This window comes from Erinaceus europaeus, chromosome 1, assembly GCF_950295315.1.
Source record: "Erinaceus europaeus chromosome 1, mEriEur2.1, whole genome shotgun sequence".
Taxonomy (NCBI): domain Eukaryota; kingdom Metazoa; phylum Chordata; class Mammalia; order Eulipotyphla; family Erinaceidae; genus Erinaceus; species Erinaceus europaeus.
Genome location: NC_080162.1, coordinates 99467630 through 99492822, shown reverse-complemented (window position 1 = coordinate 99492822; position 25193 = coordinate 99467630). Strand labels below are relative to the sequence as shown.

The 25193-nt window shown below is 40.1% G+C and overlaps 1 pseudogene; it reads left to right on the top strand.

Annotated features, from left to right (window-relative positions):
* The first annotated feature begins 368 nt into the window (after positions 1-368).
* Positions 369-3429, top strand: LOC103107984 (small nuclear ribonucleoprotein F-like; annotated as a pseudogene).
* Positions 3430-25193: the final 21764 nt, after the last annotated feature.

Genomic DNA, 25193 nt, shown 5'->3' with positions numbered 1-25193 from the left:
TACAATTTCTTTGGAAGAATATATGGAGAGTTTCTAAGCAAATAAAAATGAAGTTACATTATGATCCAGCAATATCACTCTTAGGCATTTATCCAAAGGATGTGTATCCAAAGGATGTGTATACACTAATTTGAAGGGATATATGCATCATAACTATGTTCATAGTGTGGAAGCAGGCTAAATACCCATAGGTAGATCATTAGACTTTATCATGTCTGAGGCTCCGAACTCTTATACTCAATTCCCAGTACCACTATAACCCACAGCAGAGCAATGTTCTGATAAAAATTAGTAAGATAGTCAGGATAGACAATCACTGGCTTCGCAGTGACTCACCTTAAGTTCTTCCCGATTTTATCCTTGTCGTGATGAGTTTACTCCTCAATCCCAAGCCTTTCTTCAACAGATTAACAGGAAAGCCAGTAATGGTGAAGCTTAAGTGGAGAATGGAGTTCAAGGGCTACCTGGTATCTGTAGATGGCTATATGAATATGCAGCTTGCAAATACAGAAGAATACATGCATGAAGAATTGTTTGGACATTTTGGGTGAAGTTTTAATAAGGTATAATAATGTTGTTTATATCAGAGGGGTTGAAGAAGAGGAAAAAATAGAGAAAAGAAAGAATAATGTCTTTTGTGTTTTATTTAAGTATATATTTCTAGATAATAAAGAGTTGTTTATTTTTCAAAAAACAAATGGGATAAAATATAATAAATTAAAGTTATGGGTTATATCAATAGAATACAAGTCAGCAATTAAAAAAGACACTACTATGTCCTTTGGAACAAAATTTTGCTCAGTAACCTTAAGATATGTAAGACAACTATAGATAGGTTCACATATGTAGAAGTTAGAGAACTGAACCACAAGAACATGTAAAAGATGAAGAAGGAGAAGGAGGGAAGAAGAACGAGAAAGAAAAGGGGGAGGAGGGGGGAAGAATGAGTAGGAGGGAGGAGAAAGAGGAGGAGGAAGAGGGAAGAAGATGAAGAAGAAGAAGAAGAAGAAGAAGAAGAAGAAGAAGAAGAAGAAGAAGAAGAAGAAGAAGAAGAAGAAGAAGAAGAAAAGGAGGAGGAGGAGGAGGAGGAGGAGGAGGAGGAGGAGGAAGAAGAAGAAGAAGAAGAAGAAGAAGAAGAAGAAGAAGAAGAAGAAGAAGAAGAAGAAGAAGAAGAAGAAGAAGAAGAAGAAGAAAAGAAGAAGTGGAAGGAGGAGGAGGAGAAAAAGAAGTGGAAGAAGAAGAAGAAGGAGGAGGAGGAGGAGGAGATGGAGAAGGAGGAGAAGGAGAAGGAGAAGGAGAAGGAGAATAAGAAGGAAAAGGAGGAGACAAGTTGTCTCTAGTACTTTGTTGAAAAGTATGGTGGTTATCTTTGGGAGGGTGGGTTTATAGAACTTAGTGGTGGATGTGATGTGATGCTATACCATGTAGTGTCATCTTAAAATCCTGTAAGCCACTATTAATCACAAATAAAAATGGCTTGATAAAAACATTTAAAGAAGGGCCAATCGTTTCTTGGCCTTTTGGCTAAGATCGAGTGAAGAGGGGGCCAGGTGGAGGCTCACCTGATTGAGCACACGTGCTACAATGAGCAAGGACCTGACTCAAGCCCCTAGTCCAAGTTTGCAGGGGGAAACTGCATGTGTTAAAGCAATACTGCAGATTTCTCTCTCCCTTTCTAGCCCCTTCTCCCTCTAGATATCTGGATGATTCTATTCAGTAAGTAAAGATAATAAAATATTTTAAAACTTAAGGAATAAAAATTCCTTAGTTATCAACTGTGGGAAGTTCTTCTGAATTGGATGTGTTCTGTCTTTCAGGAGCCAAAATAACAGTGATCTGATACTTTGTTTCAAATTTTGATGAGGTCTCAACCTAGAGGTGCAAATTTTAAAGAAAATTCTCATGGGATAGATTTCATTGCAGACCTACTTTTCATGAGAATGAGTTCATGATAGTCTTGTCAAGGCTGAAATTTGTGTGGGAGGCTTGAGTCAGAAAAAAAAAGTTTTGTCCATTCATTCATTCATTCATTCATTCATTCATTTCATTTCGTTCATTCAGGCAGTTGGCTTGCAAATATCTATCACCAATGTAAATAAGGATTCATGCAGAGCAGTCTTTTGTTATGTTTCTTTTTTAAATTTTTTTTAATTTAAGAAAGGAGACATTAACAAAACCATAGGATAAGAGGAGTACAGTTCCACACAATTCCCACCACCCGATCTCCATATCCCATGTGTTTCTTAAGTGACAGGGGTAGAGAAAAGACTGAAAATTCTGCTACCTAAGAACTGCAGTCTGAATGGGCATCTTGCGGCCCCACATGGTATGAGCAGGAAAATCATCACACAGCTTGGCGAGGTAGTATGTAGAATGAACCTTAGAAAAAAATTAAACAGACTTTTTGTCATGAATGAATGGTAAGGAACTCTGAAGTCACAAGGAATGCTGCTAGAAACAATCTTAGATCCTATGTGATACAGTTCCACTTCAGGAGCCCCGGCAGTGTGGGATGGCAAAGTTTAAGATATACCAAAGGCTCTAAACAGAAAGATGAATATGGGATGATCTCACTCTCAGGCAGAAGTTGAAAAAGAAGATCAGAAGAAAAAACACAAGTAGAACCTGAACTGAAATTGGTGTATTGCACCAAATTAAAATACTCTGAGGGTGGAGGGGAATATAGTTCTAAGAAGGACGATAGAGGATTTAAAAGGGGTTGTATTGTTATATGGAAAATTGAGAAATATTATGCATGTACAAACTATTGCAATTACTGTTGAATGTAAAATACTAATTCCCCAATAAAGAAATTTAAAAAAAAGATATACCAAAGGCTCAATCTGTGCCAGTGTAGTTCTCAGTTTCTGTTGTAGATTTCGTGGTTTCAAGTGAGGATTGAGAATATGCATATAAACTATCCATTTGTACTGATTTCATGCAAGGAAATACATTAAGGATTGGGAGATAGGACAGAGTGGTATCCCTGAGGTCTCAGAGATTCCAAGTTCAATCTCCCCATACCACCATACACCAGAACCAACCAGTGCATACTCTGGTTCTGTCCCTCCATCTCCATCTCCATCTCCATCTCCATCTCCATCTCCATCTCCATCTCCATCTCCATCTCCATCTCCATCTCCATCTCCATCTCCATCATATCCTCCTCCTCCTCCTCCTCCTCCTCCTCCTCCTTCTCCTCATTCTCCTTCACCTTCACCTTCGCCTTCACCTTCACTGTCATGCCACTTGGTCTCTTTTTTCCTTGTGATCTATGTCTGTTCCCAGGAAGCCTCAAAAGCTCCAGAAATCCTTGCTATGGTTCACCCAAGGTCTCATTCATCATGTACACTGTTCTTAGATGTAAGTCAGGTAGCTGATCCCAGAATGTCCCAGCTTTCAAAAACTTTTCAAACCTTTGTGGATTAAAACAAATACCATCTATCCTTCTCCAGGTGGGGCCCAAGAACTTAGCCTGCTCTTTATCTTTCGTTCTCTGAGTTCTTTGGTCTCTGGTTACTTTTGGAAATTCAGAATGGAGGTACTTCTCAGAAATGTCCCTCTTGACATCTGACAATAGTTTACTTTGCTATTTTATTCACACTATTAACTCCCAAACTTCAAAGACATCATATTACATGTGAATCAGAGTAATACTCACCATTTTAATTTTTTTTATTTTTATTTTTTTAGACAGAATAGAAGACTCAATCAGAGAGGTATAGTGGCCACTGCTCTAGAGCTTTCACAGTGTCCTTTAATGATCTATTATAAGACAACTCTAGCCTTTCTGCCCTAAAGTACATTGCCTCAGAAAATTTAATAAAATAGTAAAACTTATGTTTTGAGACAAAATTCATCATTTGGCAGTCTGACTTCCAAAGGAAAGTTTCAAATAATTCTCCTTCCTAACTCAGACATTCCAGGTCCTGTCACAGCTTAAACGTGCTTTTTTCTGTTTGGTCAGTATGATCTAAATTACTCTGGGCATTTTAAAGTTTTTTGAACATGAAAAAAATAAACGTTTTCAACTTGAAAAATAAATGGGAGCTATTTTTTTGGCAGTAGATAGCTCCCCAAGTGTGACCTTTCAGAGTTCATTCTGCCCAAATGGTGTGTTTCCTTGGAGGAATAGAATTTGTATGAGTTCAATCAAGTAATGTCAAGGAGAAAATGTTAAGTGATTGAGGAAGAGAAAATATTTGTAAGACAAGTAAACTTTGGAGCCAACTATTCTCCTTGATTTCCTGTAACTCACTCTGTACCTGGGTTTCAATGTTGTTGAAAATATTTTATGTCATTTTAATAACCAAAGCAATTTGGCTGAATAAATACAATGATTTGATTTAGGAAAAGTAATTAGGATGGTGGCTATAAAACTATGTTACTATAGAAAATGGGTTAATTTGATAGTTCTTGAGTAAGACATATTTATGTTGAATATTGTGCAAACAAATTCAAATGACACTTGTTCCCAGGGAGAATTCCTTAGGTAATCAACCTACCAGATTCTGGAAATGGACCATTATGCAAATTCATAAACTACAACTAGACATATTCACCTTGGGACGCTTATAATTCTTTCCCTTGGAAATAATATCCTTAAATAAAAATTTCAATGGCAGCACTCCATGAAGAATAAGACCATTAATGCTTCACTAGGCAAAAGAAAAAAAAAAAAAAAAAAAATATATATATATATATATATATATATATATATATATATATATATATATATATATGAAAGTATGGAGCTACTGAAGGAAATGAACTCAGTTCCATGGTTGAGACATGATTCTCTCAAGTACTGCATTTTACATATTTTTAATTATATTCTTCCAAATGGACATTGCCATGCTTATTGCTCTTTCTGAGCCCAGTGATGAGTGTCAGAAATTACATGAGGAATATGGAGATCCTTTGTCTCTTGTAGATCAGATATTTTATGTTCACTGGGAGAGATAGACACATAATTGAAGCATGATATGAGACTGAATGTTGTTGGTTTAATCATAGTAGCTTTCTGCATTAAAACACACTTTTACTTATTTTCATTGGATAGAGACAGAAATTGAAAGGGGTGGGGCAAACAGACAGAGAGACATCTGCAGCTCAGCTTCACACCTCATGAAGTCTCCCTGCAGGTGGGGGCCAAGGGCTTGAGCCTGAGTCCTTTTGCATTGCAATGTGTGCACTTAACCAGGTCCAATACCTCCTGGCCCCCATTCCTGACAAGTTTCCAGGTATCTGACTCTGCAGCTGCTGCTTGAGTGACCACACTGTGAGAGGCACCAATTTCAAGGAGCAACCTCATTTCAGTATTTGAAATTGAGATGTAAATTCATACAGTGATTGGATTACCAAATTGAGACTCAGGCCCAACCATGCACTACCACAACCCCTACAAGGGGGATTTACTTCAGTTGTTACAAATACATAAATGGAAGGGACTACAAAGCTGCAGGACTTTTTCTAGTACAGAGGAGTGAATGTGTAAATCTTTCTAGTCTATATATATGGAAGCGCCACAGCTAAAACTGGATTCTAAGTTTCTAACTACATTTTTCTGGGACCAGAGAGATAGCTAACCAGGTAGAATGCCTACATGATCATGTGTGCAACACAGGTTCTAGCCACTGTACCTCTCTCCAGCTCTCTATTCCTTTTCTTTTTTAAAAATATTTATTTATTTCCTTTTTGTTGCTCTTTTTTTATTGTTGCTTGTAGTTATTATTGTTGATGTTGTCATTGTTGGATAGGACAGAGAGAAATGGAGAGAGGGGTGGAGGATGGGGAAAAGCCAAAGAAGAGGAGGAGGAAAAAAGGAGGAGGAGGAAAAAGAGAAGGAGGAGGAAAAAGAGAAGGAGGAGTATAAGAAAAGGAATAGAGAGGAAGTTGGGCAGTAGCACAGTGGGTTAAGCACACATGGCACAAAGCACAAGGACTAGCATAAGGATCCAGGTTTGAGTCCCTGCTCCACGCCTGCAGGGGAGTCGCTTCACAGTCTCTTCTCTCCTCTTTTCTGTCTTCCCCTCCTCTCTCCATTCTCTCCCTCTTCCTCTTCCACCTTCATCTCAATTTCCATATCTAAATGGAAATTTGGTTTTGAGTAGTGAAATCATTCATGTGCAAGACCCCATTTTGAAAAGAAGAGGATGAAAAGAAAAAAAGAAATGGAAAGAACAAGAAAAAAAAAAAAAAAGCAGGTAATGAGTTACCTAACCAATATATAAAGAGCTCAGCAAACTTAACACCAAAAAAGCAAATGACCCCATCCAAAAATTGGCAGAGGATATGAACAAAACATTCACCTCAGAGGAGATCCAAAGGGCTAACAAACATATGAAAAACTGCTCTAGGTCAATGATTGTCAGAGAAATGCAAATTAAGACAACACTAAGATACCACCTCACTCCTGTAAGAATGGCATACATCAAAAAGGACAGCAGCAACAAATGCTGGAGAGGTTGTGGGGACAGAGGAACCCTTTTACATTGCTGGTGGGAATGTAAGTTGGTACAGCCTCTGTGGAGAGCAGTCTGGAAAACTCTCAGAAGGCTAGATATGGACCTTCCATATGATCCAGTAATTCCTCTCATGGGCTTATACCCCAAGGACTCCATAACACCCAACCAAAAAGAGGTGTGTACTCCTATGTTCACAGCAGCACAATTCATAATAGCTAAAACCTGGAAGCAACCCAGGTGCCCAACAACAGATGAGTGGCTGAGAAAGCTGTGGTATATATACACAATAGAATACTATGCAGCTATCAAGAACAATGAACCCACCTTCTCTGACCCATCTTAGACAGAGCTAGAAGGAATTATGTTAAGTGAGCTAAGTCAGAAAGATAAAGATGAGTATAGGATGATCCCACTCATCAACAAAAGTTGAGTAAGAAGATCTGAAAGGGAAACTAAAAGCAAGACCTGACTAAACTGTAAGTAGGGCACCAAAGTAAAAACCCTTTGGTGAGGGGTAGACATGCAGCTTCCTGGGCCAGTGGGGGGTGAGAGTGGGTGGGAGGGATGGGTCACAGTCTTTTGGTGGTGGGAATGGTGTTTATGTACACTCCTAGTAAAATGTAGTCATATAAATCACTAGTTAATATGAGAGGGGGAAAATTAACTGTATGTCTCGAAGGGTTTTAAAACACAGACTGAATCTTTTTAATATATAGGCAGTGTATCTGATATGCGGACTCTCTCAAAAGCCTAGACCAAGTAGATCAGAAGCAACCAATAGCACAGCTATATACAAGATACTGGGTACTGTACAGCAAAACCTAACAAAAGGACTTTTCAAAGTTAACCCAATTACCAAATAATGTGATGATAACATTAGCTATCGATTGTCTTTTTGAACCCTAAGACAGCAGGAACCTCACATCCCCACTATAGAGCCTCTACTTCCCCCAGTCCTGGAACCATTGGATAGGGCCCACTTTCCCGTATGCATCTCCCAATCCAAACCAAATAATATTGCATCCGCCAATCACAACCTAACCAACGCAACGATTGCCACCTCAACATGCTTCACCTCAGACTGTGTCCAGAGACTTCACGTGTGGAATGACAACCCTTCAGCTTCATTACTCGGGTGAGACCTTTCCTTTCATAGTATACTCTAATTCCATCTCAGGTGGTTCACTTTCTAACAAAGTCCCAAAACCTAGATATACACCAGTTTCTGTGAGAGAGAGCATATGTTCACACGTATCCATAAACTACTGCAAAATATATACCTGAAAGCAGAAGTACACTAGAGTTTGCAGTGAGTATCCCCCTAACACTTCCTCTCCACTATTCCAAGCTTTGGGTCCACGATTGCTCAACAATTTGTTTGTCTTTGTATGTTAACTGTCTTTTCAGTCACCAGGTTCCAGATGTCATCAGGATGCCGGCAGGCTTCCCTGGACTGAAGACCCCACCAATGTGTCCTGGAGCTCAGCTTCCCCAGAGACACACCCTACTACGGAAAGAGAGAGGCAGACTGGGAGTATGGACCGACCAGTCAACGCCCATGTTCAGCGGGGAAGCAATTACAGAAGCCAGACCTTCCACCTTCTACAACCCACAATGACCCTGGGTCCATGCTCCCAGAGGGATAGAGAGTGGGAAAGCTGTCAGGGGAGTGGGTGGGATATGGAGACTGGGTGGTGGGAATTGTGTGGAGTTGTACCCCACCTACCCTATGGTTTTGTTAATTTATCCTTTCTTAAATAAAAAATAAATAAATAAATAAAATGTTCCTCCCAATATTATAAGGTAAAACTTCATAGAGATTATCACATGCTTGTGCACACACACACACACACACACACACACGCTCTCACTCACACACAAATTCACAGTAACATTTGTCTTTGCTGGAATTCTGTATAATAAATGGCAATTCTAAAGTATAAATGAACAAAATATTAAATAATATGCCAAAAATATAGTACATGTGATCCATATCATAAAATGTAAAAAGCAGGTTAATTTTCTTATTATAGCAATGCACAGCTAAGTTTTATTAGATGAGATTGTATGCTTAGTTAAGTCTATTTTTTTCCATTGCCCAGTTGATTTTATTTTAATTCTCTCGTGTCTTCATTGAACAAAATTGATTCTCAGTTTGTCCATTCCTAACTCAATCATAGAGATGCCAAAAGAAATATCAGACACTTGCCAAGGTAACCATCAGAGGCTAAAACTGATGTGTATTTGTATTGTCCTCGGAGATACTAGAATAACATTCTTTGCTCTTCCTAAAGAAAAGCAAAACCTTAGAGTCATAATCCAAAAACAAATATATTTTCAAACCCAAGGATACCACAGTGGTATTGCTGCATTTTTCATCTCTATGCGCAGCTTAAGCACAGAGGTAGGTGTATCTGTGTATTCCATGTGCACTGGGATCCACTGTTGCAACTTCATTATCGAAACAGCTGTCATTGAGAATGAATTCAACTATATTGGTGGTAAGAAATTAATGAATCATAGACTGGCAGGGGGATGAAGAAATGTCAGTTTCTGATTCCAATTTCTGTAGAGGCCTTGTCTGCCTGACTATTTGCTTACATATTAGCTATACCATTGCCTTTTGGCTGACTAAACTATTGCTGGACTGAGTTTAAACTGACATATTCATGAAATAGCAATTTAGTACTACTTCCTGAAGTGTGATTTGGAAAGTTCCAATTAGGTGGAAAGGCACAAGTCATATAACCAGTTCTAGATTGGTCAAGTCACCAAGTTTTCTGAATCTCCAGTTCACAGATATAAAATATACCATGTAGGGGTCTGGGCTGTGACACACCTGGTTAAGTGCACATAGTTCTAACCTCAAGGACCCACAGAAGGATCTGGGTTTGAATACCCAGCTCCTCACCTGCAGGGATTTTGCTTCGGGAGTGGTGAAGCAGATCAACAATTTGTTCTGGTTTATATCTTAACTCTTTTTCAGACGCCAGTTTGCAGATACTACCATGATGCCAACCTGACTTCCTGGGCAGATAACTCCACCAATATATCCTGGAGCCCCACTTCCCCAGAGCTCTGCCCCATTAGAGAAAGAGAGAGACAGGCTGGGAGTATGGATTCACATACTAATGCCCATGTTTAGCGGAGAAGCAATAACAGAAGTCAGACCTCCCACTTTCTGCACCCCCTAATGATCCTGGGTCCATATTCCTAAAGGGATAAATAGGAAAGCTATCAGGGGAGAGGATGGGATATGGCGTTCTGGTGGTAGGAATTGAGTGTACTCCTCTTAGCCTATGGTCTTGTTGCTGTTTCCATATTATATATATATATTTTTAAATGATTTATTTATTCATGAGAAAGATAGGAGGAGAGAGAAAGAACCAGACATCACTCTGGTACATGTGCTGCCAGGGATTGAATTCAGGACCTCATGCTTGAGAGTTCAATGCTTTATCCACTGCGCCACCTCTCAGACCACAATAAAAAATTTGGAGAGGGACATATGGAAGTAGTTATGGTGTCATGAGTGGCTTAGAGGGAAAGAAAGGATTGAATCAGGAAAATAAGGGGCAATTATGCATAAATGTGGACAGATAGTTGTAGAGAAGACTATTGGCCCATGTCTAAAGTTTTAGGGGTACTGTAGTGGATTGCAGAAGGGAGAGTGAAGGTTCAGAACTCTGGTGGTTGGAATGGTATGGATTAAAACCCCTGTCAACATGTAATCCTATAATACAAAAATATAATAAATAAATAAAATTTTAAAAAGGAAAAATACATAAAATCTTTTAAAAAATTAAAGAAAAAATATAATACTTGTTAGATTCCAGATTCACCTGGAAAGGTCTGTGCAAGGTTTAATACTTCAGTTTGGCTACCTGAACTAAGACCTGAAGAGAGAAGTATCCATTCATATAGTAAAAGCTAATTGGGTACCAATATTGCACTAGATGCTGGGCAACATCTATGTCCAGCAGAGAATCAATTATAGAAGACAGACTTTTCACCTTCTGCACTCCATACTGATCTTTGGTCCAGACTCCAGGAATAAAGGATAGGGAAACTTCCAATAGATGGGATGGAATGTGGAATCTGGTGGTGGGAATTGTGTGAACCTGTATCCCTCTTAACCCACATTATTTTGATTATTATTAAATTACTACAAAAATAAAAAATAAAATAAAAGACCCAATCATTCCTCTTAAGAGATAAACCTGATTTAGTAAAATTTTTCAACTGTATAGGAGCAGGATTAAGAATTCCAGACCTATTAAACAAATCTGGATAAATAGACTTTCCTAGAGGGTAACTTAGAACAAATTTAGCACATGGTCTGAGCAGATCACTCTAAATAACTTGGTTTCCTATATTCTTTCCTTCCCATGTCAGGCCCATAAATACAACATCATTGTATTAAAATACTGAGCATAAATTTAGTTCAGTGATAGAGCATTGGGAGTTTGATTAGTCATAGCATAGTGTCTATATAAGTCCAGCCCCCAAACCCTTTGGAGCCAGCAGTGGTCAACCCTACAAGGACACTTACATTGCTCCTGTCCTTCAGACTGGATCGCAACTCCTACAAAGTCCCTCTATTCATAGAGCTAACAGTTACTTCCCTGCATCTTATGCTCCTGATCTTATTTAATTCTCTGTGCCTAGGATGACTTGACCAAAATTCTGTGTATATTCAGGATCCTGATAAAACATTTGAAGGTCTTCAAAGATATAAAGGGTGTGTGTATGCAGCAAAATGTGGTTCAGTGATTAGGTGCCAAGGAAAGGATGTTTGAAGAGATGCACTTTTGAGTCTTCAGCTCCCTATGACTTTGAATATATCAACTATCTGTTCCTGTAGGAAGGGATTAGCATCAAGTAGGCTCAGGATGAGTAAGGTCTTTGTTCCACCCTAACTCAACACCTTAGCCTTCCGGTTCTTCATCTTTGGATTTCTATAATACATTTATTCCACATCTGTGGAGGGTTGACCACTGCTGGCTCCAAAGGGTTTGGGGGCTGGACTTATATAGATACTATGATATGACTATTCAAACTCCCAATGCTCTATCTGAATACCTCCAAAATACAAACTATTTTTGGTGAATAACTGGGTCCAACAAAAAGACTGAAGGGCCCATTGACACATCTAGTAAGAGATGGAAGTAAGGCTCAAGGCCAGCCTCCTACCTCCCTGGCTCTGGTATTTGCCAGTATGTCCTAGGAATATTTGATGTGAATTCCCTTCCCAGACTTAAGATCTGCTGTGTAAAGGAATCTCATTTTCAGTTTATCTGGCAAATTTTTTAATTAAAAAAAAAAGTGTTTCAGTTTGGATCTATTGCCCAGATCCTGTATTTGAATCTTTATTTTGGGAACCAGTGCCTGAGCGGCTGGCTGGCTAAGGTTTAGCTCTCCACAAGGCAAGGGTGGCTGCTGCTTCCCATTGTCCTTCTGGCTGGGGGGCAGGTGATCCTATGGAGACGCCATTGTGTTCTGGGCCTGCTGCCAGGGGGTCACACTGAACAGGACTCTGCCACATCCTTACTTTCCTGGAATTCAAGGCGTAAGAATAAAACCAACTCCTTATTCCCTCCCCAATTATTTCTAGCTTCATTTTTTTTTCAGGCCCTCCCATAGCTTTGTTTTCCCAGGAACTATGAAGCAATAAAGCTATTAAAACATTCAAATACTATGCACAGACTGTTTATCAAGAAAACAATCATAGAAAAAAAGATCCTGCAAATTGACCCAGTGAAAATTTCAGTGTGGGGAGGAGAAGGGAATGGCCATGGGAAGGGTCAGGTTTCTCCCTGAAATGCTGACCAACTGGACTGGGGTTGGAAAGAAGCTCTGATAAGCACATACATGCACACACAGTGTGAGTTTGAACGTGTTATACTGTCCTTGTAGAACATGTCTAAGAACCTGAAGGTTTCATATTTCCTTTTAGATAAATGAATAACTTGATATATGAAGTTCTTTTATATACACCCACTCTCTTGGGAATGTGGCTAAGAGGGTAAAGGGGAGTTTCAAGAAATAGCCTAGCTTTTGTTGATGGGTTTTTGGATAATAGAGATATTAGTTCAGCATGATTTAATTTGTGAATTGGATTGAAGAGAGAAGCAGCAGAGACCCAGTGTGGTATATTTCACTAAAGGCAGAAAAAGACTTGGACTAAGACTTACATGGACTTAGTCCTTTCTACCATGGGGAGGCTCAGGCCTCTCTGTCATCAGAATATAAACCCAGCAGGTCTTGCTTGAGAAATATCTGGCTTTTCCAGGCATTTGCCTGCTTCACTTCTTCCCCAACTTTTTGCTTCTGTCAGCATTTTCCTTCAAATTTAAACAGTGGTGGAAATCAGGACCTACCTTTCACCATCTCAACATCTCAGCACTCTTTATTCTCATGCATCTTTCCTGTGAGTCATTCCGGAAAAATAAGGGAAGGAAAGGACCAAACTGGGTCAGGCCACTACACCAGGGCTTGCTTGATTCTGTCTCATTGTCCTCGGCCCTAGGATTCCAGGGCTCTGATCTACCTGGGTCCCTGAGTTGACTGTGACTGAGTGGGCTTTTCTCTATCATCTCTATGTTGGGTGCTCAGCCCTTGGTGATACTACCCTAGGTCTACAGCTCTTAGGCCACAGCAGAGTAAAGGCACATGCAGAGGCTGGGCAGCTTTTACTACCTCAACTGCAGAAATCAAAGAGTTCCCCCAAGGTAGAAAAGAGAAATAAAGACCAACTCAGGAGTATAATTAGGAGACTTCTGACCTCACCCACCATGGTCTGCAGCTGTCCCCATCTGGACCCAAGTGACTGGGTGGCCAGCTGCTGGTGGGGCCTAGAGAAAGTGGAAGCACATACTTCCTCTGTGAATCTCCTCAATCCTGTGGCTTCAGCAACTAAAATACTCAAACCTCTATTAGCAGCAAGTCCAGATGGCCTGTGCATTGTTCCCAGACCCTCGGGCTACACACAACCCTAGCTGCCCATTTTCCTCGTTTGAGAGAGTGAAAACATGGGATCAGAATGTCTCTGAGCTTTCTAATTGGGCCACCAGCTGATCTGCCTAGCCTTTTTACTTTTAACCAACTTGACCTTCTAGCATGAATAAGGGAAAAGCCTATTTGCTCAGACTTGTAATTTCCATCATTATAGAGCAAAAATCTTGTTTTATGAGTGCCGCTTAGCTCACAGCATAATGAGGCATCAGTTAGCCATCCAACAAAAGCAGTCAAATTTCCTTCCAGTTTGAGATGAAGGTACTATCAGAAGACAGAGCCCTAGATAGGAAGACCCCATTTACAACCTGGACAGGAGTGGGGTTCATATAAATGTATGAACTTTGAGGACGTTGGGCCAAGTGAAATAAACCATTCACAAAACAACGACAAAAGGTAAATCCACTTATATGAGACAGGATAGTTAAAATCATAGAGAAGTTCCATTGAAAGTAGAATAGTAGTCACCAGAGGCTGGGGTAAAGAAGATGTGAGAAGTTAAGATTTAAAGGATACAGAGTCCCTGTTATGCAAGATATAAAGAACTGAGGGTCAGGTAGTAATAAAATAGCTTGCCAGGCTAGTATGCTTCTTTGTAATGTGTGACACTCAGTTACAAGGCCACTCCTCATGTCATTGGAGGATACTTCGATGCAATGGTCTTTTCTCCCCTTTCTGTCATTTTGCATTTGTCTCTGTTTAATAAAAAAAATCATCCTGGAGAAGTGAAGACCTGGTGATGACTAAAAGGAGAAGAGGAAGGAGGAGGAGGAGGAAGAAGAGGAAAAAGGAGAGGAAGAATTATGATTGTTATTATTGTTGTTGTTATTATTAAAGAGCTGGAGACAGCTCACTTGATAAAGCATATATCTACGGTGTGCAAGGACACAGATTCAAGCCCCACACCACCATGTGGAAGCATCATGAAGAGGTGATGCTTTACAAAAAGTGGAGAGATGCTGTGGTATCTCTCCCTTTTGTTTCTTGACCACATTCTGTCTTTCACCCTCTACGTAGAAAATAAATGAAAGAATGAATGAATGAATAAATAAATAAATAAATAAATAAATAAATACAGCGTCCACTGGAAATAGTACAATAGTGCAGGCACAAAGTTTTAGCAAAGACCTGACAGAAAAAAAATAATACATTTGTAAATATGCCTGTTGCACACGCTTGTCACCAGGTCTGAACCTCTGCTCCCCACCTTCAGGCAGATGCTTCATAACCCATGAAGCAGAGCTGCAGGTATCTATGTTTCTTTCTCCCTGTCTATCTTCTCCTCTCTTCTCAATTTCTCTGTCTTATAAAAAAATTGAAAAAATAAAAATTGAAGGAAGGAAGAAAGAAAGAGGTAGCCACCAAGAGCAGTTAATTCCTAATGTTGGTGCCAAGCTCCAGTGAAAACACTGGTGGCAAGAAATAATTTATATGTGTGTGTGTTTGTTACTGAAAAGATAGAATATGTTTTTACAAAAAGACTTTCATGCCTGAGGTGCAAAATGTCCCAAGTTTAACCCCCAGCACCACCATAAGCCAGAGCTCAACAATGCTCCGGTTTAAAAAATAAAAATAAAAAATAAAGTTAAAATTTTGGAGATATGTTGAATGCCCTTACCACTATTGAAATGTATGTTTAATAGTGATTAAGATGTATAGTTTTATTTTAGGGGACTGGGAGTTGGTGCACCAGGTTAAGCACACATAGTTTAAAGCACAGGAACCTACACAAGAATACCAGTTTGAATCCCTGACTCCACACCTGCAGGGGGCATGGGGTCACTTTACAAGCAGTGGAGCAAATTTCCAGGAATCTATCTTTTTTTCCCCTCTCTATCTTTCCCTCCTCTCTCAATTTCTCTCTTTTCCATTCAACAATGTCAACAACAACAGCAGCAACAACAAAAAATTAGGAAAATGGCCTCCAGGAGCAATGGATTGGTAGTGCAGACACCAAGCCCCAGTGATAACCATGGGGGCAAAAATAAAAAGTAAATAAATAGATAAATAAAGCTTGGGCTGGGGTGATAGCATAATGGTGATGCAAAAGACTTCTTCATTAAAAAAAGTTTTATGTTATGTATGTACTGCAACATTTTTAAAGAAATCAGGGGTTAAGTACAGTCAAATGCTCTTTTGTAACTCTAGCTCTAAGTTTGAAGGAATCTGCTGTTATTTTTCTTCTTCCCCATGATATGTTGACACTACAAGTCCTCATTTGTCAGAAATAAATGTGAATTTGAGCCAACAAGCTGTATGATTTGAGAGGGTACATGTTTTACCACACTCACCACCCAGGCTTTAATCTGGCAAACTAAGAGAAGATTTGGTGCTATGGTGTCTTTTTTATTTTCTGTCTCTCTGTCTAAAAATAGTTATCCTGAAACAATAAAGTTCCAGAGATGAAAAAAGGGGGGCGGTTATTAATTTATAATGTTGGCTTAAAGTAAATGTCAATTATTACTATAACAGGAAATGGAGTTTGGTTAGACTATTCAGTGTTTTGGCTTTAATAAGAGCTGCTGATCATTATACATCATTCAACAAATGTTTGCTGGCAGCAGGTTCAGGACTAGCACAGGCCATGCAGAGTGTTGAATCTGATTTGAATTTACCCCATTAAAGACCGTAAACATTCTAACTTATAGCTTTTAATCTGCACATAATTAGTTTTCTAGATGAGGTTAGAGAGCAGAAAACATGTGCCTACATATGTCCCTTGAGAAGACACCAGTCAACAAGCCTTCACTTGTACCCCCACCATCACTCTGCAGGGGTAGCACGGCTGAGCAGCTGTGTCTTGGGCACCTGTCCACTTTAGGTGCCAGAGTAGAGAGAGATGTGGCAGTGCTTCCTGGCACAGTCAAAGAGGGGCATACTTGAAACTGGTAACACATGTTTAGCATAAAAACCTACTAATTCTCTGTTAACAATGACTCAGTTCAGCTATTTGTAGCCAGAAAAGCCCTGGGCGAGCTTTCAGTTGCATCTGGCATCTGCTCAAGTGAAAGAATTGCTTCTTTTAAAAAAAGAAAACATACGTGAAGTATGGAAAGCAGATTTATGCTCCCTTGTGATCTGTAAGTCCCAAAGAAGGGCAGAAAGTCTTGGAATGTGATGAATGCATTCAATCTTGTCCACCGGTGGAATAGGTATCGAACAAGACCTAAGAACCTCCACCTTTTGAAAATTTACACATTAGAAATGTTTACATTCTGTGTGACCCTCACTTTCCATTATACAAAGGCCAACTCCTGAAGTCCAAAAGTCCTGAACAATTTTTGGCAGGTGTCTTGATACAGAGAAGGAAAAGTTCAAAGTTTCTATATACTTCTATCTAGACCAAAGTTTTTGTGGGGATTCTGTTTCTTTTTCCTGGCTCAAAGAAAAATGCCTACAATACAATGCAAAATAGGTAATATAATTATGTGTATTAAAATCAGAAAATCTGGTCCAGTTAGGCTTATGCTCTGTCAACTCTGAAATAAACATGAGGAACCCTTGCTGACTTTATTTCCTCTTGGTTTCTTCATCAGCATGCTGCTGAGTCTCTCCTTTGTTTGCTTTCTTTAATTCCCCTGGCTCATCCTGCACAGGTCGAACCTGCTGCAATTAAGAGTGAACCTTGCCTTTGTCTGTAATGTGGTATGGAGGGCAGTGTTTTTCTTCTTTCTCCTACCAGAGTGGCAGGGACAGGGCTGAGTGGTGAACTGCACAACTGGCCAGTTACACACACATCAATCACCCCGTCGCAAGAGAAGTCTCACTATAACACTTCAACCAATAAATCTGACTTCACTCCCTAGCCAATGTTTGCATTAGAAAATGATGCATCGCATAATAGACAGTTATCTGTGAATAGGGATACCTAACATGCCAAACCTTCAAGGTCATCAACCTGCCACTTGACATAAAGACAATGAGAACTGAAAAGGAAAGTCACTTTGTCCAAAGTTTCTAAATTGGGAGAGTGATAAGAGTCAGGGTTGCTCTGGAGTTGTATCTCTGCCCATACTTCCCCAAGCCAATAAATCATTTTTTAAAAAATAACATCAATTAAAAAAAAACAAAAACTGGAGAAAAGCTATCTCAACCATTCAGGCACTATGAGAGTCCTCCCCTGCAATGAAAGTTGTGCTTTCTCATTGCTCCCATCTCCTTAGTACATTGATGCCATTGTTCCACAGAATCCTGTTTTAATGCCTCTTTATGTGAGTCTCAAATCTACCTCCCCTTTGGCTGCCAATTACTGGTTCTAATTAGGTCTTCAAATTGAAATGGAATAAGTACATTCTTTCTTTCATATAATTGGATATTTCTAGATTACCCTCCCTAGTCTTTATTTTTGTAGGTTAATTATATTTTTTCACTACATCTGTAGGTTTTCTGTGGTGTCTGTCTTCTCTCTCTCTCTCTCTCTCTCTCTCTCTCCCTCCCTCCCTCCCTCCCTCCCTCCCTCCCTCTCCTTTCTCTCTTCCCAATGTGTTTAAGGCTGTTGGGTTACTACTCTGTGAGACACCACAATATTCCAGATAGTGATCTGACTTGGGATTATTTAAGATGCCTTGTACCATTGGCTCATGTACATAGTTGTCAATCCCCTTTTGTTGGTTGGTTTTATCACAGAGATTTTTTGTATTTAATTATTCAGCTTTTATTTATTTCTCTGAGGGTGCTACATACTGAACCTGGGACCACTGGGAATTCAGGCATGGAATCTATTATGCCACTGCTGATGTGATTGTCCTACCCCTGCTTAACTATTTGCTAACTTTTTCACTCTTATGAGGATTTAAGATGATTAAAAAACAATGTGGGTGGTCTGGCGATAGCGTGGCGGGTAAAGGGCAGGTGGCACAAAGTGCAAGGGCCTGCTTAAGGACCTGGGTTTTAGTCCCTGGCTCCCCACCCGTAAGGAAGTTACTTCACAGGTGGTGAAGCAGGTCTGCAGGAGTCTGTCTTTGTCTCCCTCTCTCTGTCTTCTCCTCCTCTCTCAATCTCTCTGTCCTATCCAACAACAATGACAACAGTAATATTAACAACAACAGTGATAGACAACAAGGGCAACAAAAGGGAAAAAATGGCCTCCAGGAGCAGTGGATTTGTAGTGCAGGCACCTAGCACCAGCAATAACCCTGGAGGCAATAAATAAATAAAGTGGTAGTATAAATTATAAAAGTACTAAACAAAGTTATGTGTAAGGAATATTGAGGCTAGAGTAAAAGAAATATTGAAAGCCAGCAAGATATCTCATTGGGAGGGTGCTTGCTTTGCCATGGCATGACCCAGGTTGAAAATAGCCTACATACAACTAAGGAGGTTTTGATGCTATAGGGTCTTTCTTTCTCTCTCACTCTATTTTTTTAAAGATATATTTTATTTGTCTAGTTTCAATGAAAGAGATAGGGGAGGTTGGGGAGGGAGAGACACTAGAGTATTACTCAAATCCTGGCTTGTGGTGGTACTGGGGATTGAGCCTGAGAGCTCAGAGCACCAGACATAAAAACCTCTTCCTTAAGCAGTTATGTTAAGTTCCCAACCCTTCCTCTTAAGAACTCAGATCAGTAACAATGTTAATAATATATGTATATATATATACATATATATATATATATATATATATATATATATATATGGATGTGGTTCAGGAGGAAAACATTTGTGACATTCTCATTTCAGTCCCTAACATGATACAAGAAAGAAGGGTTCTTTGATCTCTTCTTTACTGACTCTTTCTTATAAAAGTAAAATAAAGTAACCTTTAAGAAATTGTTAGGGCTTTGGCAGTAGCTTAACGGGTTAAGTACACATGGCACCAAGCTCAAGGACCAGTGTAAGGATCTTGGTTAAGTATCCTGGCTCCCCAACTGCAGGGGGCTCTCTTTACTGGTAGGGAAGCAGGTCTGCAGGTGTCTAACTTTCTCTCCCCTTCTCTGTCTTCCCCTCCTCTCTCTATTTCTCTCTGTCTGATCCAACAACAATGAAATCAGTAACAACAATGATAACCACAACAATGATAAAACAACAAGGACAACGAAAGGGAAAAAGTAGCCTCCAGGAGCAGTGGATTCATGGTGCAGGCACCAAGCCCTGGAGGCAAAAAATAAAATAAAATAAAGTGGAACACTTTACCACCTAAACCTCAAGGACATCTTTGATGAAACAAACCCAACTGCAAGGAAGACTAAAGCAGAAACAAACCAATGGGACTACATCTAATTGAAAAGTTTCTGCACAGTCAAAGAAACTATCACACAAACAAATAGACCCCTCAAGGAATGGGAGAAGATCTTCACATGCCATCCATCAGAGAAGAGACTAGTAATCAAAATATACCAAGAGCTCGGCAAAGTTAGCAACAAAAAAGGAAATGAACCATCCAAAAATGGACAGAGGATATGAACAAAACATTCACCTCAGAGGAGATCCAAAAGGCTCACAAACATATGAATAACTGTTCCAGGTCGCTGATTGTCAGAGAAATGCAAAAAAGACAACACTGAGATAACAACTCACTCCTGTGAGAATGGCATACATCAAAAAGGACAGCAGCAACAAATGCTGGAGAAACTGTGGGAACAAAGGAACCCTCCTGCACTGATGGTGGGAATGTCAGTTGGTCCAACCTCTGTAGACAGCAGTCTAGAGAACTCTCACAAGGCTAGACATGGACCTTCCATATGAACAAATAATTCCTCTTCTAGGAATATACCTCAAGGACTCCATAACACCCAACCAAAAAGATATTTGTACACCTATGTTCATAGCAGCACAATTTGTAATAGCTACAATCTAGAAGCACCCAGGTGCCCAACAACAGATGAGTGACTGAGAAAGCTATGGTATATATACACAATGGAATACTACACAGCTATTAAGAACAATGAACCCACCTTCTCTGACCTATCTTGGATGGAGCTAGAAGGAATTATGTTAAGTGAGCTAAGTCAGAAAGATAAGATAAGTATGGGATGATCCCACTTATAAACAGAAGTTGAGAAAGAAGAACAGAAAGGAAAACTCAAACCAGGATCTGACTAAATTTGTAATAAGGCACCAAAGTAAAAACCCTGGGTGGAGGGTGAGGGAGGATGTTCAGCTTCATGGGGTGGGAAAGGGTAGGGAAAGAGGAGAGGGGATATGACATAGTCTTCTGGTGGTGGGTATGGTGTTTATGTACACTCCTATTCATTTGTAGTCATATAAATTACTATTTAGGTAATATGAGAAGGGAAAAGCTGACTGAATGACTCAAACTTTTTAAAGCACATACTGAGTCTTTTTAATACATAGGCTGAGTATTTGATATGTTGACTCTCTTAGAAGCTTAGTTCAGGGAGAACAAAAGCAACAGGTGGCATAGCTATATGCGAATAATGTCAAAGGACATAAAATATGGTGATGGTGTGTACTATACAGTAAATCCTAACAAAGGGATTTTCCAAAGTTAACCCAACTGCCAAACAATGTTATTATAGCAATAACTATCAATTGGCTTCTTAAACCCTAAGGCAGCAGGAATCTCTTTCTTCCTCTTTAGAGCCTATGTTTTTCCCAATCCTGGAACCTCTGGGATGGGGCTCACTTCCCTGCACGCTTCTCTCAAGTCAGGCCAAATGATATTGCATCCACTGATACCATCCTAATCAATGCAAAAAGTACCATCTCAGCATGTTCCACCTCAGACTGTGAACAGAGACATCAGGCATGGAATGCCAACCCTTCACCCTCATCACTCAGGTGAGACCTTTCCTTTCATGGTATTCTCTAATTCCATTCCAAGAGGTTCACTTCCTAACAAAGTCCCAAAACCTAGATATAAGCCAGGTCCTGTTAGATAGAGCATATGTCCACATGTATCCATAAATTAGGGCAAAATGTATACCTGAAAGCAAAAATACACAATAGTCTATAGTGAGTCAGTATTAAGTTCATAATGAAATAGAAACCACTTAGACTTAGATACCCTCCTCACCTATTTCCTATTATAGTGCTCTCACTCATTCCAAAGCTAACCTTGTCAAAGCAAGGACTGAAAAAGCTGAATAAGGGCAAGAGACTGGCATACTTTAACGATGACTCTTTAGTCACTATCAGGCCATCCCTCCAGCTGGGGCCCTAATCGGGGAGTCCTGAGATTCCCAAACAGACTTTATGGGCCTAGAACTTGAATAAATCCCTTTCTCCATTGTTATCAGTCATTTCAATCAGGAACACAAAATAGACCCCTTTGTGGGCCCCCATAGTACCTTGCTCTTAACTTGGATCAACAATGGTAGAGAATGTTCCATCCTCTGAAGGAAGGATGGACAACATACTCTGTGCTACACCTGAAGAAGATGGGTCGATACTGGGGCAGCTTGGAATGTTCTTATTTATTCATTTGTTTATTTATTTTAAAAAGGAGACATTAACAAAACCATAGGTTAGGAGGGGTACAACTCCACACAGTCCTACCACCAGATCTCTATATCCCCTCCCCTCCCCTGATAGCTTTCCCATTCTTTATTCCTGTGGGAGTATGGACCCAAGGTCATTGTGGGATGCAGAAGGTAGAAGGTCTGGTTTCTGTAATTGCTTCCCCTATGAACATGGGTGTTAACTGGTCTGTCCATACTCCCAGTCTGCCTCTCTCTTTCCCTAGTAGGGTGGGTCTCTGGGGAAGCAGAGCTCCAGGACTTATTGGTGGGGTCATCTGTCCAGGGAAGTCTGGTGGGCATCAAGCTGGCATCTGGAACCTGGTGGCTGATAAGAGAGTTAAAATACAAAGCCAAACAAATTGTTGAACAATCATGGACCTAAAGGCTATAATAGTGCAGGTGAAGCGTTGGGGGGTACTCACTGCAGACTATTGTGTACTTTTGCTTTCAGGTATATATTTTGCCCTAGTTTATGGATACGTGTGAACATGTGCCCTATCTCAGGGGATTGGTCTATATCTAGTTTTTGGGACTTTATTAGGAAGTGAACCACCTGGAATGGAATTAGAGATTACTATGAAAGGAAAGGTCTCACCCTAGTAAAGAAGCTGAAGGGTTGTCATTCCACACCTGAACTCTCTGGACACAGTCTGAAGTGAAGTATGCTGAGGTGGCACTCATTGCATTGATTAGATTGTGATCGGCGGATGCAATATTATATGATATGAAAAGAGAAACATGCAGGAAAGTGTGCCCCATCCTAAGAATCCAGGACTCGGGGGAATATAATGGAAATGTGAGGTTCCTGCTGCCTTAGGATTCAAGAAGACAATGGATAGTTATTGCTATCATCACATTATTTGGTAATTGGGTTAACTTTGAAAAGTCCCTTTGTTAGGATTTTCTGTGTAATACCCAACATTTTGTAGATAGCTGTGCCACCTTGTGCTTCTGTTCTCTCTGGTCTATTGATAGAGTCAACATATCCAAGACACAGCCTATGTATTAAAAAGACTCAGTCTGTGCTTTAAAAAGTTTGAGACATGCAAACAAATTTCCCCTCTTGTATTAATTAAATAGTGATTTATATGACTACAATTTAATAGGAGTTTACATAAACACCATTCCCACCACCAAAAGACTGTGTCTCACTCCAACTACCCACTACCGCCCTCTTGCCACCCTGGGAAACCAAATGTCCACTCTCCCCCTCACCACAGGATTTTTACTTTGGTGCCCTGCTCTGGATATAGTCAAATCCTGCTTTTAGTTTCCCTTTCTCTTCTTCTTTCTCAACATATGTTGATGAGTGGGATCATCCCATACTCATCTTTATCTTTCTGACTTAGCTCACTTAACATAATTCCTTCTAGCTCCATCCAACATTGGTCAGAGAAGGTGGGTTCATTGTTCTTAATAGCTGTGTAGTACTCCATTGGGTATATATACCACAGCTTTCTCAGTCACTCATCTGTTGTTGGGCACCTGGGTTGCTTCCAGGTTTTAGTAATTATGAATTGTGCTGCTATGAACATAAGTGTACACATATCTTTTTGGTTGGATATTATGAGTCCTTGGTGTATATCCATAGTAGAGGGATTACTGGGTCCTATAGGAGGTCTATGTTTAACCTTGTGAGAGTTCTCCAGACTGCTCTGCAGAGAGGCTGGACCATTTTACATTCCCACCAGCAGTGCAGAAGCATTCCTCTATCCCCACGGCCTCTCCAGCATTTGTTGCTGCTGTCCATTTTGATATATGCCATTCTCAAAGGAGAGAGGTGTTATCTCAATGTTGTATTTTTTTCATTTCTCTGACAATCAGTGACCTGGAACAGTTATTCATATGTTTGTGAGCCTTTTGGATCTCCTCTGAGGTGAATGTTTTGTTCATATCCTCTGTCCATTTTTGGATGGGGTCATTTCCTTTTCTGTTGCTAACTTTGCTGAGCTCTTGGTATATTTTGATTACTAGTCTCTTCTCTGATGGATGGCATGTGAAGATCTTCTCCCATTCCTTGAGGGGTCCATTTGTTTGTGTGATAGTTTCTTTGACTGTGCAGAAACTCTTCAATTAGATGTAGTCCCATTGGTTTCTTTCTGCTTTGGTCTTCCTTGCAATTGGGTTTGTTTCATCAAAGATGTCCTTGAGGTTTAGGTGGGAAAGTGTTCCACCAACATTTTCCTCTAAGCATTTTATAGTTTCTGGTCTAACCTCCAGGTCCTTGATCCATTTGGAGTTGATTTTTGTTTCTGGTGAGATAAGGTTGTTCAGTTTCATTCTTCTGCATGTTTCAACCCAGTTTTCCCAGCACCATTAATTGAAGAGAGCCTTCTTTCTTCATTTAAAGACTCTGGGGTGGGTGGGTGGGTGGGTGGGGAGAATACAGGTCCATGAAAAATGATGAATGAAATAGTGGGGGTTGTATTGCTAAATGGGAATCTGGGGAATGTTATGCATGTAAAAAAAAAAAAAAAGAATAAGTAGAAACGCAAAGCAGAAATTGACTGAGTTTGGAGTATGGCACCAAAGTAAGAAAGCAGAAGTATACTAGAGTTAGCAGTGAGTACCTCCCTAATACTTCCTCTCCACTTTTTCAAGCTTTGGGTCCATGATTGCTCAACAATTTGTTTGGCTTTGTATGTTAACTGTCTTTTCAGTCACCAGGTTCCAGGTGTCATCAGGATGCCGGCCAGACTTCCCTGGATTGAAGACACCACCAATGTTTCCTGGAGCTCAGCTTCCCCAAGAGACCCATCCTACTAGGGAAAGAGAGAGGCAGACTGGGAGTATGGACCGACCAGTCAACGCCCATGTTCAGCGAGGAAGCAATTACAGAAGCCAGACCTTCTACCTTCTGCAACCCTCAATGACCCTGGGTCCATGCTCCCAGAGGGATAGAGAATGGGAAAGCTATCGGGGGAGGGTGTGGGATATGGAGATTGGGTGGTGGGAATTGTGTGGAGTTGTACCCCTCCTACCCTATGGTTTTGTTAATTAATCCTTTCTTAAATAAAAAAAAAATACTTTGGGACCCCTTATCAAAGATATGTGGGGGTTTAGTTCTGGGCTTCAATTCTGTTCCACTGGTCTGTGTGCCTATTTGTGTTCCCGTACTAGGCCATTTTGACAATGATGGCCTTAAAATATAGTTAGAGATCTGGGAGTATGATGCCTCCATTTATGTTTCTTTTCCTCAAGATGGCTTTGGCAATTCTAGGTGTTTTCTGATTCCAGATAAATGACTGTAAATTTTGTTCTATTATCTTAAAGAAGCTTGCTGGAACTTTGA